The following is a 12369-nucleotide window of genomic DNA, read 5'->3' on the forward strand; positions in this document are numbered from 1 at the left end:
GCTCAGCAGGGACAGTTCAGCAGGGACAGCTTATTTCTGCTCCATTCAGCATCAGTGGGGGCAGCTCAAAGGCTGGGGGCTGGAGCCAGCCTTCTAAGTTCCATGTCATGGGGCTGTCAACTGGAGCACTGACATGTAGCCTCTCTGCAGGGCCTGGCTTCCCAGAAACATGGTGACTGGGTCTCAAGGACATGTATCCTAAGAGGTTTAGAGAGCCAGGTGGAAACCCCGTCCCTTTGCTAATCAAGACTTTGCTGTCACTTGGCATCACTTTGCCACATTCTTTATGTCAAGGCAGTCACTGTGTCCTGCTCAGATTCAAGGAGAGGGAAAATAGACCTCTCCACTTGATGGAGGAGTAGCAAGGTTTTGGAGGAGCCACCACTGTGACCTACGTTGAAAAATATGACCTGCCATAGTGGCCTATACTGATATCCCGTCGATGCAATTTCCTTTCAGTGTGAAGATTTATAATTCTATGAAAAAAATCTACGAAAAGTAGAGAAGAGGAAGCAAAGTGGTGGGAACTGAAGAGAAGTAGAATCATTACTGTCACATCCTCTTTCAGTTATTGCCAGGTTCTTTGTACTCGGAGGTGGTGTCATCCCCCAGATGGGGCAACAGCAGTGCCCACCTCATGGTGGTATTGTGATAATTGAATGAACTAACCCATTAAAGTGCTTAAAGCTGTGCCTGGCCCATGATGAGTGCTCTGAAAATGTGAATGGTTTCCCTTTATGCTCATGGGCTTCTAACTTGTCCTGATCTTGATGTGGCCCTGCTGCCAGTGTATCATGGACAGAATCCCTCAGACAGCTGGAAAACATCCTCCCTATTGCTCTGTCAGAGCAAAGTCCCTTCCACAGCCACATACCACAACTATAGCACACGATATTCCCAATCACACTGATGAGCTTGGAAATGAAGGAAACGCTGGGGTAGTGCACACTGGGTTTATGGTCTCACCACTACGTACCCCTTCACGCCAGCATCTCCTCTCCTCTCCCACTGTAGTTCAGCCTGACCTCCCCAGTGTTCTGAAGGGCTTGCACATTTTATCTTTACTGGTAGAAGTTCAGAAGTCCAGATCTCTTGTCTCCATCTACAACACAAAAATTGACCATTCAGAGTTTTGTATGTATATTAACAACACAATGAACAACCACCCAGAGGACTTGCTTCCTAGCCTGGCTCTAGGAGGAGACATTGCTAAATGAGAACACAGTGATGTCCTTTCCTTCCCATTCCTGGTCCTCCACCTTTGGACCAAGAAACCGAGGAGGGAGATTTCTTTTCCAGAATGCCCTGTAAATTCCTGTGCCAATGCTCAGATTTAAAAAACTCTCCATGGTCTTTCATGAATGGAACTAATCAACAAGCATCTTGTCTTCCCCACCAGTTAAGCGACATTTCATTTCTTTCCCTTATCCTTTGCATCACATCGCTTCCTACAAAAAGGATCCCAAAATCTTCCAGTCTAGGATTCTGGAGATGGGACTAATCAGAATAAGAAATTCCTATATTGCCAGGTGCAGTGACTGGCATCTATAATCCCAGCACTTTGGAAAGTGGACGCGGGTGGAACGCTTGGGCTCAGGAGTTTGAGACCAGCCTGGGCAACATGGTGAAATCTTGTCTCTACCAAAACTACAAAAAATTAGCCAGGCATAGTGACACACACCTGTGGTCCCACCTACTCGGGAGGCTGAGGTGGGAGGATCGCTTGAGCCCAGGAGGCTGAAGTTGCAGTAGCAGAGATTATGCTACTGCACTTCAGCCTGAGTGACAGAGTGAGAGTCCATCTCAAAAAAAAATCCCATATTATCCTATATTTCATTTTTAACTGTTTGAATCAGTATCCTAGCCTTTTCAAAATTACCTAAGTACATGCATGAATGCAGTCACCTTGCTTGAAAATGCAAATATTAGATCAAATCTCAAGTTCCCTTTGACCATCACCATTACCTCCTACATCCTGGGCAGAAGTGGGCATTTTTATAATTTAAATTATGTCTTTCCAGATTGCTTCTGTGCATTCCAATATCCAATTACACACACACAAACACACATGCGTGCACACGCACACACGTGTATGTGTTTCTTTTCTAAATATATGTTTCTCATGTGCTCTATTCTCCTGCTTATTCCATCCTCAGGATGTCCTATCTAACTCCCAACATCAGTATAAGAAGGTTATCTCATTCTTTTTTTCCCATTGCTTTCCCAATACTTCATAGTCTTGGCTCCTCTGTCAGGCTCTATAACTGGCCTCTGACTTCCCTGCCACCTCCTCTCCCGGAACTCTCACACAGATGCACATACATCCCTTCCTTCACGCCTGGGTCCATGTTTGCTTTCTGGCTTGGAATATCCTCCCTGTCCCTCTCCTCTTCCTTGAGAAGATTCAGCTCTTGGGCTGGGATGCAACATACTTGGGCTTCAGTCCCAGATGAGTTGCTCAGGCAAATTACTTAACCTGGGTTCTTATATAAAAAATAGGGTAATTGTAATAGCATTTATTATACTTCAAAGCATTGCTCTAAAGATTAAGTAGAATAATCCATAGAAAGCATTGGTCCATTGCAGGTTATTTAGTAAATGCTCAAACAATGTGAGCTGCCACCACTGTCAATGTTAGTGATCATCATCATCACCATTTTTCAGGAATCATTTAAATCCCACTTTCCTTCTTAATCCAGATTTTCCTCTGAACCCCTGCTTCCCACACAGATAGGACTACTCAAAATCATCCCAATAAACATTAAGCGACGTTAACATCACTTCACAATGTCTTCTAATATTTGCTAATAGATAGGCCTTGGATTCAATTTACTGTCCCACTTGGTATTCAGGGCGAGCTTCACAAATCACACAGAGTAAAGGGAGCCAGTGAGTAAAGTAAGGTTATCCTTTCAAGGGACAAAAATGCTAGGGGTTCTTCTGTTGCATGGTTTATATTATGGTATAAAATAAGTACGTACAAATAAAGTAACTAGGTGTAAATGGCTTATGTTCTTGTTTTTACATAGTTATAAAACCAAGCACAATTGTAAATTATATAAGAACAAGAGGCCGGGCGCGGTGGCTCAAGCCTGTAATCCCAGCACTTTGGGAGGCCGAGACGGGTGGATCACGAGGTCAGGAGATCGAGACCATCCTGGCTAACACGGTGAAACCCCGTCTCTACTAAAAACTACAAAAAACTAGCCGGGCGACGTGGCGGCGCCTGTAGTCCCAGCTACTCGGGAGGCTGAGGCAGGAGAATGGCGTGAACCCGGGAGGCGGAGCTTGCAGTGAGCTGAGATCTGGCCATAGCACTCCAGCCTGGGCGACAGAGCGAGACTCCGTCTCAAAAAAAAAAAAAAAAAAATAAGAACAAGAATGCAAATTAATATAATTAAAAGTAACTCAATTAATGCAAGGGATAATGTTTTCCTGAAACTAAGTCACTCTTGCAACATAAATACGGTGGGGCTACATATTCTAAGAGAGGAAGGGCTTACATGAGAGAACAAGTCAAAAATTACCCTGACAGCTAATTTGCTGTGTGCAGAGGCTCATACTAGTGATAGGTACCTATAAACTGAGACTACCTGGGGGAAGAGCAGACTCCAGTGCTCTGCGTCATGCTGATGCTGGGACACTCACTCGCTGAGTGGAATGGCAGCTGAAATTGCTCACACAATTCAAATTATTCCAATCTCTTCTACTCTCTCTTTGAATTCTCCCACTACATTTCTCTACCTGAATTACTGGGCAGCTTTCATTCATTCACCCCCATTACACTGCATTTGGCCTTCACTAGGGGAAAACAAACAAACAAACAAACATTGACTACGTGTGAAGCCTCCTCTGGCCATCTTCATACCTTGCAACCATCTCAGTTTATGGGACGATTTGGCCCCAAGGCAAATTAAATAAACTCAAACTCAGAGGCAGGCACTGAAATTACTTGGCAGAACTTGGTCCCAAGGCTCAATTCTTTGGGGATTCTCCACCCTGGCTGCACACCTGTGAAGCTTCAAGCAAGCTCCAAGCCCAGAGTACATCCCAAATCAATTATAGCAGAGCCTCTGGGGGTGGGAACCCTATTTTTGAAGCTCCTTGTGTGATTCCAATGTGCACTGAAGGTTGAGAACAGGAATCTATTGACTCACAGCTTTCAAACACGTTTGACTTCCATCCATGGTAATAAATATATTTCACATCATGATCCATACCCAGGCATAGACACACAAAACAGAAAGAAACATTTTGTAGAATAATACTTAACTGTTGCTACCAGCCATACGCTCTAATATTATCCATATTTTTCACTTTTATTTAAAACAACCCTGGATGTACCCAACTTCACCTCTTAATGAACCACAATTCACTAGGGGGTCATGACCTACAGCTTGAAAAACACTGCTCTAGTTAGTCCAGAATGTAATTTGATTAATTAGTAAATGTTATCCTTGACATAAAAACATACTGGATTTCAGACATTCCAAAGGAGGGTATGTGGATCCCTGAGAATAAGTCCATATAGAGGCTCATTTTGAAAATCTTTACTATGGACCAAATCCTTCATTTGACAAAACAGAAAAGGTCAAACTCCTATATACCATTCCTCCTGGATGTGTACGTGCCTGTGTGTGTTACACTTTGCTCTAACCTACCTTTCTTTTCTCATTTTTCTTTTCTTTTCTTTCTTTTCTTTCCTCTTCTCCTCTCCTCTTCTCTTCCTTTCTCTTCTCTTCTTTCTTTTTTTTAGAGACAGTTTCATTCTGTCGCCCAGGCTGGAGTGCAAGGGTGCAGTCTCGGCTCACAGCAAGATTTCAGGCTGAGCCACTGCGCCCAGCCCTTTATTTCATATTTTCTTGTGGCATTTTGTCTATTTGAAAAATCCTTAAATGATGACATTGTGGATCCTTAAACATAGAGCTCTTGGAGCTTAGTGATGTTGCTTCAGTGTGTGTTGTTTGTGGGTGCTGGTCTTTTTTTCCTTTGCCCATGATGCATGGGGTGGGCATGTGCATTTTAACACTTGTTGACTGAGTTTTAGCATTCTAGGATATATTTCCAATTTGGATTTGACACAATGGCACTCTAAGGAGGCTGAAAAAAATGCTCATTTGGTCTTATAGAGAAGGGGATTTGCTGTCACGTGCATCTCAATAGTTAGGCTGTTTTCCATACTAGAACCCCTTCTAACATCAGACTGTATTGTTTTAGATCTCTGACACCCTTATCTCATGGGCAAAATAGAGGGTAATAAAAGCTGATCATAATATCCAACTTTCATTAATATTGCTCAGTAGCATCCACTGGTATTTAAAACTAAGTTTTCTGAGGACCTGAGGGGGAAAAAACTCACCAGGCAAAATGCTATTGGTCAACTTCCAAAGGAGTTTTTACTTTGAAAACTACAATAAACAGTCAAACTCAAACAACCTAAAAAATAGACACAAAACTGAACTTGCACTGAATATGTATGATGTATAACATCTTACAGAAATTAAGATATCACTACACAAATTAAAACACTATAGCCACTTACAAACAGTGCTTTTCCATAAGAAGAAATATAATCACCTATTAAAAACAGAAACAGACTGACTGAGACTTCCCTGCGAGTCCGGGCTAAGCAGCTGGAACAACTTGGGATGCTGTCCTGACCTTCCTGGGCCAGTGTCACCACATGTGTACACAAGAGCATTTCGTCAGCAAAGTGCCTGTGCTTTAAATGGGTTATTGAACTTTAACAGGGTTGTGTTCCTAACAGAAATGCAAATTCATTTAAAACTTATATTGGCTTCTCAACAAACCAGAATTTCTCTAAAGACAACTAACGTGTTTCTACCTTTGAGAATTCTAAATTGTCTTAAATTTTAATTTAATTTTTCTATGGAGGAAAGCCAAATTTATGAAGGGGATTGTCTTGATCAGAATTATTCATGAATTAACCAATGTTGATCAAACACCTAGTAGGTGCGAGGCGTTGTGAGAAATTCTGAGTCGCCGTTCTCATCAGAAACCTTGAAGTCCTTATAAAGAAATTTATAAATTAAAACCTACAAGGTAATAACAGGTTGAAGAAAATGAAATACCAACTAGGTTTAATTTTTCTTAATCCAGTAGTCACAACTCTAGAAACTGAAGTAGTTGCTTATTTTTCCGCAAATTTTGATAGCATCATCTAGAAGGTTCATATGTACGTTATTCATCATTACCTAGTATCACTGAATCTTTTTTTTTTTTTTTTTTTGAGACAGGATCTCACTCTGTTGTTTAGGCTGGAGTGCAGTGGTGCGATTTTGGCTCACCGCAACCTCCACCTCCAGGGTCCAAGTGATTCTCCTGACTCAGCCTCCCAAGTACCTGGGACTACAGGCACCTGCCACCACGCCTAATTTTTGTATTTTTACTAGAGATGGGGTTTTGCTATGTTGGCCAGGCTGGGCTCTAACTCTTGACCTCCGGTGATCCACCCGCCTTGGCCTCCCAAAGTGCTGGGATTACAGACGTGAGGCACTGCACCCAGCCCACTGAATCTTTTTGAAGATTTGCACATGCAGGCCACTTGCTGGGTGTCATTTTGAAATGCTGCTATTGGTGGAGTTCATCTCTCACTAAAGCCTTTCTTTTCTATTCTGTACGTGTTGACTATAGATGCATTATTCTTTGGATCCTTAATTGTGATCCTGGGTATATTATTTTCCCTGATCTTCTCTTAAAGGAGGTAAAATTGGTTCAGTTCATCCTGCCTTAGTGTATCCAAGCTTCACAGATGAAAAGATTCAGTAACCAATTTGACTGATTTTCGTTAAGTACTTAATCCTGCCCGTGTTATCTTCATGACGGGACCCCATCTCTGGTGTTGGCTCAGGCTAAGAATTTACTCACCCAGCTATGAGCTTTCTCATTTCAATTCCCTGTACTTCCCTATCTAGCAACCCTAGCAATGCGTCAGTAGCTACCATGGGGAGCCCAAATCTAGGCTTGTCCAGTCTTTTCCCACAGCTTTTCCTATAAAACAATGAATTCCCAACCTTAGAAAGCGTTAAAACATTGTTCTGTAATCCTAATAACCTGGAAAATTTGGAGTTACTCAAAGTAAAATAAGCTTTTTTGTGCAAGATTTCTAGAGCATCTCTGCTAGTATAATCTAACAGGGTCAAAGAATGTCCCAGCATCTCCCTAAACCCTTTGAGCTTTCATTTGTGAAAACCTCAGGATTAGGCCAGCTGTGAAGATAGTGCCCTGGAGTACTTATTTTCTCCCTCCCTTTTTCCTTTCCTTTTTTATTTTCATTAAATTAATTGTATTAGAGAAAGGCATTGCCATCTCCCTCTCTGGGGTACGAGAGAGAGAAAGACTAACATTCAAGGAAAACGATGCTATTATCACAGGAAAGCCCCTCTATGGCTGAGCCATCCAACACAGCAGCCACGGGCCCTGCATGGCAATCGAGCACCTGAAATGTGGTAAGTCTGAATTGGGATGCTTTGTAAGTAGAATATATGCTCCAGGTTTTGAAGACTTAATACAAAAAAAAAAAAGTAAAATGCCTCAAAAATAAATTTTCATATTGATCATATGTTGAAATATTGAATTAAATACAATATCTTATCAAAATTAATGTTACCTATTGCTTTTAACTTGCTAAAATGTGACTACAAAAAAATTTTAAATTACATAAGCAGTTCTGTTGGACAGTGCTGCCTGATCGAATAATTCCCAAAGTCTTGCTGGTCATCAATACCTCTTGGCTGGGCTGGTGTATTTGCTGTATTCTGAACACAAAGACACACAAACACAAGGCTATATTCTGAACATCATACACACACATACACACACACACACACACACACACACACAGTGGCTGCTTAGCCTAAAATATCTTGCCCTCTGCAGTCATCTCCTGTTACCTTCCTGCCCAACCTTTAAGATCCATCTCAAAATGTAATAGGCAATTGCTAGCAGGTCTTCAGAAGAGATTCCATGCCAGGCACTATGCTGAGCCCCTCCTCCCTCAAATCACCCTGGCAGCCTATGAAGGTGTAATAGAATGTGCTCATTTTGTAGCTGGAAGAGGTGAGGTGACCTGCTTAATGCTACGTGCTGGTCAGTGGCAAAGCTGAGTCTTCTTTGGCTTGTCGGTCACCAAATCACCTTTAGCCCCCATGGTGGCTCTTGCCTCACCTCCCCATGTGTGCTCTAAGTACTCAATGGCAGGCACCCCTTGCTCCTGTGAGCTTCGCTTCCCTCAGTTTCCAGACCTTAGTTCAAGTGTCTTTCTCACAATACCCATCACTCATTGCATCCTATTACCACTGCTTTGACATTTTGTTTCAGGCACATGATACCCTCTGATGACCCCGGTGGATTCTGCTCTTGTTTAAATGTTCATGAGAAATGACACTATGAGGTCTCAGTCAATATTTGATTAAGGTAAACATGTTATATACTTGATTATCTTCCTTTCACCATCTTTTAAAACCATATATTTTTGCTGTTAAAAGTGGGAATTAAATGCATTGATGAGGGTGATCATTACAGACAGGTAGACCCTAAAAAGCCAAGCCAAACCACGCTGGCTGGAAGTGTAATTTCCCCTGTGGTAGAATTTGACGCTGAAGATCTTCACAGCCAGTTCCTCTGCCCACAAATAAGAATTTCTTTCTTTCAGCTCATACTGTCAACTTGACCTTGTCAACTGCTCTGGCCATGTCCCTGGAAGGAGTCCCACTTGTCCTTCCTCTTCCCCCAACCATGGAAAACCACCTGAGAAAAAGCTGGATGGGGGAGGGAAGGAAAAAAATTACATATGTCCTTTTCAACATTATTAAAGGAATGAAGATAATAATTACGGGTAATTCTAAAACATGAACATTTTAGGTAAGTTTAGATGACTTTATTCGTAAGGAATAAAGTCCACTGTTGCCTGAAGTGGACACAATACAGGCAAATAAAGCCTTGCTAGTTGCATTGCACTAAGACAATCCCAATGCTGATTTTGCATGAGAATATGAGCATTTTCTCAAAATGCCTCCTGTTAACAGTTATAGGAATACTTATTTCAAAGAATAATTTATCTTTGGAAAAAGAAAGTAAGGGTCCTATAAAAAATGAGGATTTATATGTGTTATATTTTTCATTCCCTTTCCAAAGACTTTTGTGTAATGAAGAAAATTTAGATTACTTTAAAATGAACTTCTTAGTTAACTTTCCTCAACTGATGGTCTCTGCTTTCCCTGGAGAAGTCATCTTATTGCAAGTTTATGAAGTTTTTCTCAGTTCCACGTAATAATATCTGAGGCAGGCGGCACATCTCCTCTTTGGCAGATCAGGTATTCTTTCAAAGATCAAGCTAAGAATTTTGTTGACCTTAAACTATCTAAGCCTTAGCACTATAACTCCCAAATTATATTCTTTGGTGTCTTCTTAAATATGTAAGAGTAAATTAAATAACATCCACAGAATTGTATTTTAGTTATTTTCTCAAATAAATTCATTCACTTTTTTGGAAAACTTATCTTTAGAAATGACCAAGAGTTTTAGAAATACATATATATCTGTGATAATTTTCCAATCATTTCTAATTTCTCTTTTCCCAATTAAAGAAATGGGACAAGTAATTCATTTGTTTATTCAATTTCAAAATCACTTGCTGATTTTGTTCAAGGTCTAAGCTATACACTACAGGAACGCACATGAAGTCCTGTTTTTCTATATGGGCCATCTGAAAGAGATGCCAAAGATGAGTGTAGTTTTGGCTGGGAAGTGTAGGGAAAGGCATTTTAGTTTAGACAGGACCACTTGGTTTAAAGCAGCTGTGCCAAGGTACAACCATTAGAACACTGGTTAGCCCTTGGGGCACTGAGGATTCATATGGAAAGGCAGGCCAGGTCACAGTCTGGACAAAGGGAAGGGTTTCCATTTTACAATGTAAACCAATGGAAGCTGGTGACCATCTCAGAGTAGGAGTGGAGTGCTAGAGGTGGAAGGACCACTTAGGGCAGGTTAGAGAGACCTGAACTAAGGAATATGGGCTTGAACTAACAACAAAGGTGACAGACATGAAGAAGCGCCAGATAAGGCCACCCAAAGGAAAAGGAAGTTGGGAGGGGGAACTGGTTTGGGCAAGTGGATGATTATTCTATTTTTATTAATTTTTTACTGCTGGGGTAAAAAGGCAGGCACTGAACTCCTCCTGGACTCAAGTCATCCTCCTACTTCAGCCTCCAGAGTAGATAGGAGCACAAGCACAAGCCACAGTGCCCAGCTTATCCTATATTTAGATAAGTTAAGTCCAACTTGAAAAGTCCAACATTAGTTGAAAAATTAACAGGAATAAATGGATATTTTGTATTGGGATAAAACCTCCCCTTCCCTAAACCCACATACACAAATAGAGAACGAAGGCTGAGTGGAGTAATAGCTGCCCCCTAAATAATAAGGCTAGAGATCAAGTTATCTGAGTGGGAAGTAGGCAACCTGACTTGCTGGCCTTGTAAGACTGGGGCAGTTGCTGGTGTCAGTGGATGTATGATTATTTCATTTTTGGATAAATTGAGTCCGAGGTTTCCAGGGAGATCCAGATTGAGAAATACAAAAAGCAGTTGAAGAATTACTAGAGACAAATAAATAAGTCTATATTCAGAAAACAACACATCTACAACGAGGGAAATCATGGTGTATAGAGGCCAGATCACCTTCAAGCCTTCTGTTTGATTCTGGGTGCCACATTTTGATAGAACTGTAATAAAAGTGGGGCCTGTCAAGAAGTAGATAGAAATGAAATATGTAGGCCGGGCACGGTGGCTCAAGCCTGTAATCCCAGCACTTTGGGAGGCCGAGACGGGCGGATCACGAGGTCAGGAGATCGAGACCATCCTGGCTAACACGGTGAAACCCCGTCTCTACTAAAAAATACAAAAAACTAGCCGGGCGAGGTGGCGGGCGCCTGTAGTCCCAGCTACTCGGGAGGCTGAGGCAGGAGAATGGCGTAAACCCGGGAGACGGAGCTTGCAGTGAGCTGAGATCCGGCCACTGCACTCCAGCCTGGGCGACAGAGCGAGACTCCATCTCAAAAAAAAAAAAAAAAAAAGAAATGAAATATGTGACCGTGTTTAGGAAAAAATGTTTGAAGGAGTCTTGGATGATTGACTTGGAGAAAAGAAAAAGCAGGGAAGGCTCTGTCATGTGAGTGGAATCAGACTTGATCAGTGACATACAAGAGGAGAACCAAAGGGCAGAAATTAGAGGAAGACAAACTATAACTAGAGATAAGGAATCTCTAGCTAGCACTTTGGGATTGGTTGATTTTCTCCTCATCAAAATATTAAAGCACAGACTGAACAACAACCCCTGGGGATGCAGGGAGGGGACTGAAGCACACGGCAGGGAACCAGGCAACAGGTGGATGTCCCTGAGAGCCCTATGACCCCATGGGAGAAGGCAGATTGGAACAACAGATACAAGACTAGAAGCCACCTACAGGGAGCAAGCAGTTAAAACTACAAATAGGTAAGATGCCCAAGATACCAACTGTAGCAAGAGAAAATAAGTAAACTGCAGAAAGAATCTTGTACGAAATAAAGCAAACTAGCCGAGATAGAGAAATCATAAAGGACTAGGAAGAAAATTAAGAGTGTCACACAACAAAAGACAAAGGAGAGGAAATTCTATTGAAGTATAATTAACATACAGTAAAGTGCAGACGTCTTAAGCAAAAAGTACTAATTTAAAAAATCTTTGCATATTCCAAGTTCATGAAGATATTTCTCTTATATCTTTTCTAGAAGGTTGTTTTAGTTTTAACATTTAAACCTATGATCCATCATAAAATCATTTTTGTGTATGGCATAGGAATCAAGTTTTATTTTTTTCCTCAGGAACATCAACTGACTAGCACCATCTGTGGAAAAGACTCTTCTCCCACCTCCATGCCTGCTTAATTGGAGTGTAGCCTCTGTTGTAAGCCAAGATACTGCATTATCTTGTAGATCTGTCTCTGAACTCTCACTTCTGTTCCATTTACCTATTTGTCTATCCTTGTTTTGATGCCACAGTCTTCATTATGTAGCTTTATAGCATGTCTTGATAATTGGTAATGTAAGAGCTACAGATTTGTTGTTGTTCTTAAATAAGGCTTTGAATTTTATAATTATTTTTCAGTCACCTACATTTTGGAATTAACTTACCAATTTAAACAGAAAATAACTCTGCTGGACTTATTTGAAATTTTGATGAATCTGTAGATCACTTTGGGGAGAATTGACATCTTTAAAATATTTCAATCCATGAACATGGTATGTCCTTCTATCTACTTAGATCTTCTTTAGTTTCTCTCAATGTTTTGTAGTTTTAGTGTGGTGTTCT

General features: G+C 41.2%; 1 protein-coding gene across 6 annotated transcripts in view; it reads right to left on the bottom strand.

Annotated features, from left to right (window-relative positions):
- Window positions 1-12369, bottom strand: part of RIN2 (Ras and Rab interactor 2) — a 250681-nt gene that overhangs the window by 207115 nt on the left and 31197 nt on the right. For all 6 annotated transcript variants that reach the window (XM_033185474.1, XM_033185472.1, XM_033185473.1 and 3 more), the window contains exon 2: window positions 977-1102. The gene's annotated coding sequence lies outside the window, so the exon portion shown is untranslated. The remainder of the gene's footprint in view (window positions 1-976; window positions 1103-12369) is intronic.

The sequence above is a fragment of the Trachypithecus francoisi genome, unplaced genomic scaffold (assembly GCF_009764315.1).
Source record: "Trachypithecus francoisi isolate TF-2019V2 unplaced genomic scaffold, Tfra_2.0 Lachesis_group21, whole genome shotgun sequence".
Classification (NCBI taxonomy): Eukaryota; Metazoa; Chordata; class Mammalia; order Primates; family Cercopithecidae; genus Trachypithecus; species Trachypithecus francoisi.